Raw genomic sequence first — 13,680 nt, 5'->3', positions numbered from 1 at the left:
TATATATTATCTATGGCAGTCAGCTGAGAGGCTATGTTTTCTCTACTTCACTTCCATCTGAGTTACTTTGCTGGAAGATTAAACCAAGACAAAAAGGATTCTACCATGGGGGATTTTTTTTTTTAAGTAAGGCTTTTGTTAAGCATTTTTAAATTCTGAGAAGAATGGTCAAAGAAGAGTTTGTTCAACAGGTAAATTTTTATTCATCAGAAAATCCATCGAAAGTGGCATCAGTGTCATAGAAAAGTATCTCCATTTTTATTTGGGGATTATGCGAAACAACAGTTGTCGAATGCATGTATTGTAAATGTTTAAAGGCCTGTTTTGTCTTGGCTGAGATGAAGTGCAGTGGCCCTTTTTCCTATGCTAAAGTTTATCAACTTTCATTTTCAGTTCATATGTAAGAATCAGCAAGATGCAAAGCAAAATTGTATTTGGCTAGGTGTTTGTGAGGATTTTTTCAACTAAGAGGATATCTAATTAAGTTGTCACTTGCAGTGTTGTCATGTTTTACTTTACAAGGAGAAATACTCAGAAGGAATGGGACTAAAGGTCAGTTTCACTGGGACATTTGTTTGACAAATACTTCAGATCATGTTCTCAGTGCTAAAAATTGATGTCAGGCCTATACTATTGATTCAGCCCACATTATGTTTTATATTTTCATCTAGATATAGAAAAATACTACGGAATTCCTTGTTAGCTGTCATCAATAGTCCTTGAAAAGGTACATGTGACTTGTAACCTCATCTGGAATATTTATCCCTTAAAGGGAGCTAAGTACTAAAGGAGTAGACAGTTAATGGTGCTGAGTTCTAGGTATTTAGGATGATTAGATTTTAGTTCTGGTTCTGCAGGTGTCTTGGTTGTTCAAAAATAACTTCTCCCTGGCTTTTATGAAAGCAAAATGGATTAGGAAATATTTAATGTAGGAGGTCTTTGTTATTGAAGATAGCCTGGTGGGGAGAGGCTACTGCTTAAAGATCCATGTTAAGAAAGGAACATAATTTTACCATAAAGAGTAAGACACATAATTGAGATTTTATTTGAAAAGAACTAAGATATTTTTTAAAATAATTTTATCTTCTATTTTTAAAAATGTTATGTTTGCAAAATAAACTTTTTTGAATAATCTTGCAGATAGTTACAAGAGAATGTTGTGGCATGCTTCATTTCAAATAGTCATTTTGCAAAAATACTTTTGAATATTTTTAGTTTTGTAAAAAGGATTATCTATTACTACTTCATTCAAAATATCCTTTTAGATCATCTGCTTGGTCATTATTCTTACATCCTTTTTATGTATTTTAAGTAGTCTGATTTTGCCAGCTTCTTAATTGTTGATGATGTTGAGTATGATTTAAGGAGTTTACCAGTGTTAATTTGATCAACTTTAAAAATCCTTTGTTCTGGAAGGTATAATTTAATTTAACAGTAGTTATATTGAACTATCAGAATTTTCCATGTTTCTGCAATCAGTGGGAGACTGACTGATGGTAAAATAGGTATTAGCATTAAAGTGGGCAGAGATAGTTGGGTGGGGTCACTTTATAAGTTTTGTGTTTCTCAGTCCATCTGTGTGCCTTAAGATATTTGTTATCCTATGTGGTCTTTTAACTGTGAGCCTTTGGGAATACATACTCAGACATCAAGCATACCTTGTACTTGCCTACCCTGTATTTGAAAGAAAAAAAAAAAAAAACAAAAACCTCTTTCTTAAATTAAAAACTGGTTGACATGAAAAAATTTAGACCCCTTTCTATGTCTTTGAATAAGAAAAAAACCTTACTAAAGTCAATGCTTTCTTTCATAAAATTGTGTAGGAATTATCTGTAAGGGTCATTTCAGATGTGATTTCTGTTGCTATTTAATCTATTGCATAACTTACTGAGGAGCAAAGATTTTATCCTGAGTTGACTGAATTTTTTTGTTAGCCTCTCTTCCTTGTGGTTACCAGGGGTGTGAGTATAGTACTGCTAGCACCTATTTCAGATTTCAGCTGTCAAGACAGTCATCTGAAAGCCCTTTTTGGAATCATCTGATACAATAGCTATCAATATGGGACATGTTTAGCTCTGTGTTCTATCCCTCTTACATGTTTTCGGTCATTACTTAAGTAGCGATCAATATTTAGAAAAAGCAATTATTTTAAATGTTAAAAAGTCAATTCGTAAAATTTCAGATATAAAAATCACTCCCAAAAACATATAGGCTTTTACTTAAATTGTACAAGACACAAAAGTGCTAAGAGTCTGAATTGTAGGCTGAGTCTTTGCTTAGAAATTAATGTTGACAGAGGTATTTTTTCCCCAGCAATGGAGAGGAGAGTTTGAGCAGATAAAACTAACATAACCGTTTTCCATCCAAGATTACATAAAACCAATTGTAAAACTATCAAAATATACCTTCTAGGTCCAAAAAATAAAATAGAGATTCTAATTTATTTGGATCTGGCCTGATTTCCACAAAATATCCTTCAGTACTACTATCAAATGAGACAGTGAACAGTATATTCTTTTTTTTTTTTTTTTTTTTTTTGCCATTTTCTTGGGCTGCTCTTGCGGTGTATGGCGGTTCCCAGGCTAGGGGTCGAATCGGAGCTGTAGGCACCAGCCTACGCCAGAGCCACAGCAACGCTGGATCTGAGCCGCGGCTCCAACCTACACCACAGCTCACGGCAACCCCGGATCGTTAACCCACTGAGCAAGGGCAGGGACCGAACCCGCAACCTCATGGTTCCTAGTCGGGTTCGTTAACCACTGCGCCACAATGGGAACTCCCAAGTATATTCTTATTTACTCAGTGATCATAGCTAATACACTGAAACAATAAGCACCAAAAAATGTTTAGTTTTTAAAAGCAGAAAGCAGTCGGCCACAAATTTAAATAGAGGTTCGAAATTGAGAACTTAAGCGAACTCTTTTAATTTTACTTGATAAAATAGTTTATCACTTTCCATAGCAAAATTATTTTATGGTAATTACCTGGATAATTACTCTAAAGCTTTAATTTCCTCTGACAGTGTAGACAGTAATTTTATTGGTGCTTTAAGAAGATAGGAATCTTTTCATGAATTTACTTTAGCAAAAAACAAATTCCCAATGGAATTTTAATGCTTTGAGAAACATAAATAAACCTTCGCAAGTGCCTAATTTAGTTCTAGTTACCGGGAAGTGGTTTATTGACATAACAGATCAAAATATATGATCTTTAAAATACTTCAAAATGTTTACTATTTGAACATGTCAGCAAATAAAAAAATAGAAAACCGCTATTCATTGACACTTGATACTTTCACATCTGGGGAAACTGTCACAGAGATAAATTGTTTCCAGAAGCTTTCACGGCTCACCAATAGCAGAGCCAGGAACAGAATCAATCCAATGTGCAGTTTATCATATACACTTGTTACTTTTATGCTCTCATGAATGTGTTAAATAATACGGAAAAATATTAAAAATATACATATACACATATATGTGTTTAATATTTTTTCCTAATAAAGAACAAATGACAGTTGGAAACACATATTGATTACTTCTTTTAAGTCTAATGGTTTCTTTCTTTAACTTCACAGGGTACTGAGCCTTTATTGAATATAAGTTAAAAAATCTGTGATCCTGTTAAATCCCTTACCAGAACCCAGAATATGTATTTTTCACCTTTTACTTAACTCCTTGTTCTGTATATGTCATTCTGTTAACCTTATTACTGTAGGAAGAAGACGTGTTAAGGCACAATTTCTTAAAAAACAAGGAAGGTTTGGTAAATTCTTACTGCCTTCATATTGGCTTTACTCTTTACAGTTTACCCTTGATCAAAGCAGGTTTGGACTGTAGGGTCCGCCTAGAGGCAGATTTTTCTCGATAGTAAATACTACGTTACTACACAATCCTAGAGAGCCTGTGGGAGCAGAGGAACTGCGGGATGGAGGAGAAATGATGTACTCTGAGGCTATTAGTTATAAGTGAATTTTCAACTGCACAAAGTGTTGGTGTCCTTAGCCCCCACATTGTTCAAGGGTCAACTCTATGTCTTTGGTGTCTAGTTTATGTATTTTTTTTAATGGATAGTGTGTGTGTGTGTGTGTGTGTGTGTGAGAATTTAGTAGCCAGTGAATGGACTAGGGAGTAAGTCCAACTCCCTTTTCTACTCCAGTCTCAACCATGCTGTTACTGTAGCCTTAGGGATACCTTAATTTTTCCCTTATAGAAAATTATGAGTTTATTCCATATTAAATTTTTATAATGTCATGACTTAGGGTACATTAAAGTTTTCTCTTTTATCTTTGTATACAGCTTTAATGATAGAAATGCGATCACTTCCACAAATTCTACATATGTTTTCATTTGTTTTCTTCTTATACAGTAGGTCTCAGATATTTCCTGTCTAAATCAATAATAAAATCTAAATACTGGTTTAAAATGCCTTTAGAGCCTTTTTGCAATTTCAGTCAAGAGGGGATTCCTATCTAACACAAAGTTGAGGAATGATGAAGTCATTCTTATGGGAGGTGTTAAATGAAAGAATTGACTTTTTTTTTTTTTTTTTTTTCAAGTTTTGGGAGGTATTTGCTTACAGCTAAATGGTTGCTGGAGAGTTTGTGTTAAGGATATAGAAATTCCCTAAGATTAATTGTGATGGACATGTAACTGGTGATGAGTAAGGAACTGATTCTCGCAGGACATACTTTCTGGTAGTCTTTATTTTTTTTTTAATATTTTTTTTTATTTTCCCACTGTACAGCAAGGGGGTCAGGTTATCCTTACATGTATACATTACAATTGCATTTTTTCCCCCACCCTTTCTTCTGTTGCAACATGAGGATCTAGACAAAGTTCTCAATGCTACTCAGCAGGATCTCCTTGTAAATCTATTCTAAGTTGTGTCTGATAAGCCCAAGCTCCCGATCCCTCCCACTCCCTCCCCGTCCCATCAGGCAGCCACAAGTCTCTTCTCCAAGTCTGAATAGAGGTTACTTATTTTCACAGAAAATGAATTCCAGAGGCCTTTTTCTCATTTTCTGAATAATTTTTTTTCTCGATTAAGCACGGGGTTTGGAATCACTATTTAATTTCTTACTTTAAGTAGTTTACTGAATGTGATCAGATGGGCAAAGTTGTTTGTGAATTTATTTGCCTATGCTGTCCTAGTAAATCAGTTTATAACATTTAACATGAAATGCTCAGGAGGCAAAATAAATGAAACCAACCTCCTTTGTTAGGTGGCTTATTAATTTTTGCCCTAGAAAAGGAAATAAGCAATTGGTTTGGTAATTCCATTTTAAAAAAAATATGCCTGGGATTCTTATGAGATTTGTTTGTGCACTGGATTCTATTTTAAATGATGGAAATAGCATGTAGCTTAATTATGTTATGCTATTTCTTTACAAAGATGGGACCAAATACATTTTCAATACCATTTATTATTTTTAAATTACATGTTATACTTGTCATTAATTATAAATTAACTAATACATATGTTAATATAAACATGCCAGGCCTGACTTTGATTATAATATCAAGAAGGATTTTACTTCTTAGAGAAAAATAAATTATATTCTTGTAAAGGAGGTGTTGAATAGAAAGAATTGGCTGTGACTTTAAGATCTTTGGTGTGGTAAGGATGTGAACCTGGAATGGGGTTTAAGGTACAAGTACTAGGAATGCAGATAACAGGTGTCTATTAGCCTGGCCAAGTTATTTCATGTCTCTGAACTTTAGCTTAGAATCTTTATCTGTAAGCGTAGGATGCCCTTGATTGTATCTTAGTAGCTTCTCTTTCCCAAAAATATTATCTATACTGTGACATCTTTTTACCTTTGTATGATCCACCATGGATGTCTTTTGTATACAGTAAGCAATTCAGATTATTATAGTCATGTTGAGTATGAAACAGGTGGTATAATATTCCTTTTCTGAGCAGTTTTGAATACCTTCTGTATTTTAATCTTCATCGCAAGACTCATGGGATTTTTTTCAATTGGTGGTTTCTTTTGTATTTGTCCCTTATTTTCTTTTCATAATTTGGTTTTTATTAAGTCCAGTTTTTTCCTTTTTGCATTTGTCCCTCTTTTTTTCTCTCTCTGTAACAAGAGCTGTGAGATTTTCTCCTCTCTCCCAAGGAATCTATTTTTCCAAGTTTAGCCCAGGCCCTACTCTCTAAAAAATAATTTATTAATCATTAAAACTCACACCAGTGCTATTTCTTAACTATTCCTTTTAAACTTACTTTAGGTGCTGTCTAGTTAGCACTTGACAGGGACTTACTCTAGTCTCTTCATTAACTAATTACATGCTTAATATTAATTCATGTAACATTTATTGAACATCTGTGTGCCAGGTATTTTTACATACATGTAGCTCATTTAATAATGTGATTTTTAAAAAGACTACATTATACTTCAGAAGAATATGTCCATATATGCTAATTTTCCAGATTATTTTATCTTCAATTAAGGAAATAAGTTTATTTACCTATTTTTGCTTTATTGAATGATGATTCATATTAGCATGAGCTTAATTAAATGACCAGAGTCAGCCTGGAAAGTGATCTAGTGGCCCGGAGTTTACAGGACCCTGATCATGGTCCCTTCTTACCCTCTACTCCAAGGTAAGAACTTACATTAGGTCTGTTTGAGAAAGGAGCAGTTTAGCCTGGAATAGAAGATCAGCGTTGATCTTAGGTATAAAGGAGAAAGCTGAAATTTGCAGGACTGAGTGGTGTCCAGCTCTATGAAGAGTAAGTGTAATATCCTTTCTCTTTGGAAAGAGTAACACATAGAATGTTTTTAATGAAACTTTCCCTGAATTAATGTTTTACATTCAGAGAGAAACTAGAAACAATAAAACAAAATCTTGCCTGTGGTTTGAATCATTAGCAGACAGGAAGATGGTAAGAATATTCTAGGTCTTAAGCTCTATTCCCTTAGGGTAAAAATCTATACCTAAAAATAGATTACTTTGGCAGTTCTCTGGAAGCCTTAACTGTTATTTTATTGAAAGAATGGAAAGGTGATGGAATTAATGCAAAAGCTTCTTGATTCAAACATGCTTTGGCTTGAACCCTACTTGCAATAACTTTATGTGTGACACTTGAAAAGTATAGTGTGATTCAATTTCAAAAGCACCGCAGGTTTTATTTTATAGGATTTTGAAGCTTATCCCAAATGCTGGGATACGTTATTCACTGGTACCTGCTAAGGTGGAATGCAACAAGTGTTGCCAAGATAATGCTAGTGTTGGTGATGGACAATTCTTAGTTGGGAATGACAAGACTGTTAAGCGTGCTTGTCTCAGTATTCTGAGTATTATACTCAATTTCTAGAACTTTTGAGAAAGTACAATAAATGTTTTTTTCTTAGAATTTAATGTGTTTACTATAATAACTGAGTTCTAGGGCTTTTGCTCAACCAGTGAGAATCCATTGATCTTGTGTTATTCTTCCCATTTGTAAGAAATGGAACTCTCACTACATTTACAATTCGCAGAACCGCCCACCCCAAATGTGGCCTGCTAATGCATATTATTAGTATAATTATGTTAATGTTGGTTGTAACAGACTTATTGAATGTTTGAAATAATGGGTCACTCTCCTTTTCTTTTTATTTTCTTTAAAAAAAAAATGATCCCATTTAATCCTCAGAGCAGTCCTGGGTTGATTGTCATTGTTGCTATTATCCTCAGTTCAAGAATAAGCATTGTGCTCATTTCGCTTTACCACATGACATTCTCAAGGGATATCAATACTTAGCCTTTTCAATAACAGCTGATTTTTAAAGAAGAAAAGGATTTAAAAAATCATTTAGTAGAATGCTCTCATTTTATAAGAGATAATTCAGGCCATTTTCTTTGCCTGGATCTGAGATAAATTTTTATGTTAAGGGTTGGGAAATTTTTCTCATAAAGGGCCAGATAATACTTTAGACTTCATGGGTCTTGGCTGCCCTATTCCACTCCGCGGCTGTAGTGTATAGGCAGCATAGACGAGATGTCAAAGCACCAGTGTGGCTATGGCAGCAAAATTTGACTCACAGAAAATAGGCGGGAAGCTGCATTGACCCCCGGGGCCCTAGTTTCTTGAACTTTGGCTTAAATTTTCAATCTGAAATGATCTCTTTGCCACATTTTCTTACTACCTTTATTAAAGGATCATCTGTTAGACATTCTTTAATAGATGTATACTCTCTGGGTCTTCAAATTTCATGATTTAAAGTATTAACTCATGTACCAATTCCTCTGTTTTTACATCTAATGCCATTATTCTGTTTTGACAGGAATGTTCAAGTGCTAATGCACTTTTAAACTTAATAGTTTAAAAAACTGAAATTCATCTTCTTCCCTCAGGAACTGTCCCTCTTAACAGTCTTTTGTTTTCAGTTTTGACCTTATCGTAGCCACCATGACAGGTTTTTCTAACCACAAACCTACGACACTCTTCTCATGGTCAGGAAGGGAAAAATTCCCCTCGCCCCTCCTGGTTCTTTAGGCTAGTCTAATAAATTGACACAAGGCAGATTAATAGGAAAAAAACCTAGTTTTTTAGGTACAAGGTTCTCACAGATATGATACCCAAGAGTGATCAAAGCAGGCTGTTTATATACCCTTTAGACAAAGAAACAACAAATTGGTGAAGAGAACTGATAAGACAAAGAAACTTAGGCTTGGGTACTAAGTACTGAAGAAATTCAGCAGAGTTTGATATATAGACTCCTTGGCCCTGAATTCCCTATCTCAGGCCATAAGGATGTCTCCTTACTTCCTGGTATGGAGAGAGTAGGTTCCACATGGGAAATTATTTCCTGCTTTGAGGAGACATAGTGGAGGCTTAGAGTATCCTTCTTGTAACCACTGCTTCTCAAGTAACTTTAGTTAAAAATAATCAGTGTGTTAAAGTGGTTATTTTAGGGTGGGCTGCCCTGAACCCCAACATTATTTAAACCATCCAGAGGCTCCTTGTCCCCTCCTGGACCAAGCTCAGTCAGATCATAAAGGTTTGGGCTGGTTTGGCTCTTCCTTGATTTCATCATCCTTATTCTCCTTTCTTCCCTGAGCAGTTTGCCCTCTAGTGATACTGAACTACTCTCGTTCTGCACATGCACCATATTACTTGACACATCTGTGTTTACTCTGGTGAGTTTTGCTACCTGAGACATCACTTTTCTAGATCTTCTTTGATTGACTCTTGCTATTTTTAAAGTTTGAGTGACAGTATTTCCTTTTGGAATCCTTCATTGATACTCCCTGTGCTGAGTCATTTTCCCTTTCCCAACGCTGTGTGTGTAGGCATTCAGAAATGTTTATTAACTTGAACTTGCTTTGACATTTTCACTTATAAATATAGGTACATAGGAGTTCCCATTGTGTCTCAGTGTGTTAAGGACCTAATGTTGTCTCTGTGAGGATGCAGGTTCAATCCCTGGTCTCACTTAGTGGGTTTAGGATCAGCTGTGGCATAGGTTGCAGATGTGGCTTGGATCCACTGTTGCGATGGCTGTAGTGTAGGCCATAGCTGCTGCTCCGATTTGCACCCCAGTCTGGGAATTTCCATGTGCTGCAGGAGCAGCCAAAATAAGAAAAAAAAAGACAAATATTAGTACATTAAAAACAGAATCAATTATTCTTAGAAATTCAGAGTACTATAATGGGCTTCATAGTTGTTTGCTTAAATGCGTACAGTGTCTTTATTTGTGAACTCCAAAAATACGTACTTTTTAAAAAAATCAGAAATTGCTGATCTTAATGGACTGCAAGCAACTTTAATAACTGTTGCTTAGATAGTAATAAATTTTACCATGTAAAATGAAATTTTGACAAGTCACTAAAATATATAAAAATTATGTACTAAACTCAGTGAAGAATCACATACTTTTTGTAATTTCTTCAGTGGTTTATTTTCTCTGACAATTTCTCAGTTTTCTCGAACATAAAAATATGTAAATATAGTGTTAAATGTTTCAAATAATATAGCTAAATTAATCATTGCTTTATATTGGGATTGCTTTTAACTTTTGGTTCTAAAATTTTGTTACAGATGATACAGATGGTGAATAAGTTAATTATAGTTGTATGCAATGCTTCAGGTAATTGCGGCATAATACTAAAACGGCAGAATTACGTCCTCATAGGAGAATCAGTTGTGTGAAATAATCTGAAAATATGTTGATTTTATGATTACTTGTACATGTTTTAAAGTAATGCTAGGTTTTTCTATTGACTGTTTGAAATATGTAGTTCTCATCCCACTACTTCTTTGATCTTTTCAGTAAGGATCTGAAAAAAGTGTACACAAATATAACATTTTTACTCCTATAAAACTTTTTTTTTTTTTTTTTTTTTGTCTTTTTGCCATTTCTTGGGCCGCTCCCGCGGCATATGGAGGTTCCCAGGCTAGGGGTCGAATTGGATCTGTAGCTGCCAGCTTATGCTAGAGCCACAGCAATGCGGGATCCAAGCCGTGTCTGCGACCTACACCCCAGTTCACGGCAACGCCGGATCCTTAACCCACTGAGCAAGGCCAGGGGTCGAACCCGAAACCTCATGGTTCCTAGTCGGATTTGTTAAGAACTGTGCCATGACGGGAACTCCAAAACTCACTTTTTAATTCTTTGTATCAATAGAAACATTTAAATCTTTTGTATGGTTAATATTTTAATGCAAAGCACTATTTTATTTTGTTGCGTGCTCTTAGTTCCCAACCTACTAGCTTTGCTGGTAGTGTAAGATTTAAAAATTACTGTTAGGTATTTGCTCTGAGTGTCCATGATAGCTTACAGCTTAATTAGTTTCTATTAATCAGAATTGTTAGTTGAATTTCATGATGGCATAGATTTAAACTTGATCTAAAGTGAAGTGATTGAATATTTAAAAGCTTGTTTTTTCTTTTTCAAAGTACAATTCATTAAATTAATTTTTTATTAATAGAGTCCGCATAATTCATAAGTAGTTAAAGTGAGATGAATGTTTTTCTAAAGATTTTGGTTTTATTTTAATCCTTAAGATAAACTCTTACTTTGATCTGATTAATATTGGCCAGTTTCATTAGTTATTAGATTTCCCTTGAATTTCTTTTACAAAGTGATGTTTTGAAGATGTTGGGCCTCATTCATACAATATACTTTTCTGTACACATATGTTGGTAATTTTCCAGTATCAAATGTGTGGATTCAAAGAAACTCTGATCTATCTACTAGTTCTTTATTACTCAATTATTTAATAATTACCAGGACTTTGATTTTGACCATCCTTCTTTCCACTTTGGTGGGCATTAAGCAATACATTGCTTGGGTATATACTTAAGCTTCACAAATTGACTTTCTTTTTAGTCAAATAAACAAAAGGTTTCTTTTCCCTTCTACCACAAATCCTGTCTCCCTTTTCAGTCCTTCCTGTGAACATGGACTCAGGAATGAGACAGAAGTGTTAAATGTGATATTACGGGACATTACTGATGTTTTAAAGAACATTGTATGTGATCTTAACGATTGCCCTTTAATGTACCTGTCCTCAAAGACAAGTGAAAAATCACATTTTAAAACATAAAAAAATTAATTGGAGTTCATCCGGGACCAGGTATATATTAAATGGTTACTAAGACAAATATAAAGCATGTGTAGAACTGAATGTAGAGGACTTGAGGCACAGAGAAATCTTTTCCAAACTCTGAGTGCCAGAAACCTCGCCCACCCACAAAGCTATGAAGCTCCCCACATGTTAAATATTTAAGCTGTGTACTAGTTTATAGGAGTAAATTTTTTACCTTCAAAACAAATGAAACTACATTCTTTTTTTGGCGGGTGGGAAGCTAACCTTCTTTGTGTGTGCATGGAAAAGAACATTCAGAAGTGGCATCCTAACTGGAGAATATTATTTTTACTGTAATTTACATGTAGCAAATTAGTGAATGGTACAAAAAGAGACTGAAGAATATCTACTTGATGTAGCTATAAGCAAATGTGTAGAACTCAACCCAGATGAAATGTTTTGCTACATTTCAATGGATGCAAGCCTGTCCAAACTGTACGTTTGTTTTATTAAGGCAGAAACATTTACATTTCTGGAGTTATCATGACCATTTTGCAAACTTCTGCTACAGTTGTATAAACCTGCTTTGTTTTTAGAATTAAAACTGATTGCATTGTACTAACTGAATGTTTTCCTTGAACTTGTAAGTAGTTGGTATATTTTAAAATTCAGAATGAGTAGCAGTGTTATGTATATGCTTAAATTTTATGTTATGCGTATTAGGAAGTAAGTACATCTGCTGGAGATTATTTTCTGATTTTCATGATGTCATCAGGCTTTGCCATGTGGTTAAAGAGAATGTTGAGATTCATCCTATTTCTTCATGCTTAGATTTTGTCAACATGATAATATATTTCATAAGGTGAATGTCCATATCTGTTTCTTTAAAACTTGCTTATGTCAACTAGCATAATGTTCAGCAATACTGTGTATTCAGAAAAGGGTCTGTGTTACTCTCCTGTGTTCTACTACTTGATGTCTCAAAGTTTCCCTATAATTTAAGTACTTGGTTTAGTGGTGCAAAAATTGATAAATATTAACTTCTTTTAAAAAGAACTGGGAGACTAAAAGGGGGAGATCCCATGCCCTGTGATTACAGTCGAGTCCAATAAGTAGAACAAACACTCCTTTTCTTTCCTGGCAATGGACTTAGGGAATGGAAAGCCACTAAGCCAAGGACTCTTTGTTTACCACACCCTCCCACCCCCAACTTCCTTTTCCCTTCTAAAGCCGCCTTCTTCCCTTGCTGTGGAGGAACTTGCACATGGCTCACCATAGTTACAGACCCCAGATTGTAATTCTGAGCTGATTCTGAATAAATAAACCCGTATTTGTTTTAGGTCAGGGATGGGGGTACATAGGTAGTTTGTAGGTGTGTAAATACTTTACCTAGAACTCATTTTTATGCTCTCTTTCCTTAATTTATGGAATCTGTGGTGAACAGCACTAGCCTACTGATTTAAGTGCCATTAACATTTTTTCTTTTAAAGGAGCTAAGGTGTATTGAATCTTGCAGACCTATAGCAGTAGTGAAGGTCTTCTAGTCCCAGTTTAGAATCTTATGACTTGGTGAAAACTTTTGAAAACTATTGTACCATGTTCTTCATTTCAACCTAGATATTTTTGCTGCAACACCTATTTCTGTAAGAAAAAAAAAAAAAAAAAAAAAAAAGCTGTGTGACCAGTAAATAGGGAGTTAGAGCTATTTAATGTGGCATGGCATCAGCTCATATGCAAGTTTTCCTGGATAGAAACAGCCAGAAAAACAGGAATATAGGTAACCTTTTAAGATTGTAGATGGAAAGAGGAACACCCTCGATCAGCTGCTGCACTGAAGCAGAAGCCTTTGGCATTAAAAAAAAATTTGATATGTTAGTTTCTAAGTGAAGTGCAGTGAAACATTTTTCTGTGTTGATGGATTTGGATATTGTTTTCTTGGAATGCAGTCATTTTTTGCTTTGTGTATTCAAATCTATGTTTTTAGTGATAAGGTTATTGTTATTATAAGTTTTCTTTTTTACTATATATAGTTTTCTTTATCCGTATTAATGGCATTTTGTCTTAAACCCTACTGTACCATGTTATATTGCTATAGCCTTCAGTTTTGATAGTTTTTGCAAGATATGCCTTTATCTTACCAGTCCATGCATAAATATCT

The 13,680-nt window shown here is 34.6% G+C and overlaps 1 protein-coding gene across 5 annotated transcripts in view; it reads left to right on the top strand.

Moving 5' to 3' along the window:
- CRPPA (CDP-L-ribitol pyrophosphorylase A) overlaps window positions 1-13,680 on the top strand; it is a 294,345-nt gene that overhangs the window by 165,159 nt on the left and 115,506 nt on the right. The gene's annotated exons all lie outside the window — the stretch shown is intronic.

Source organism: Sus scrofa, chromosome 9, assembly GCF_054392235.1.
Source record: "Sus scrofa isolate SSC_HxYL_T2T_F1_AM1 chromosome 9, Sscrofa_HxYL_maternal_Yorkshire_Landrace_v2.0, whole genome shotgun sequence".
NCBI lineage: Eukaryota > Metazoa > Chordata > Mammalia > Artiodactyla > Suidae > Sus > Sus scrofa.
This window is presented reverse-complemented; position numbering and strand designations above follow the sequence as displayed.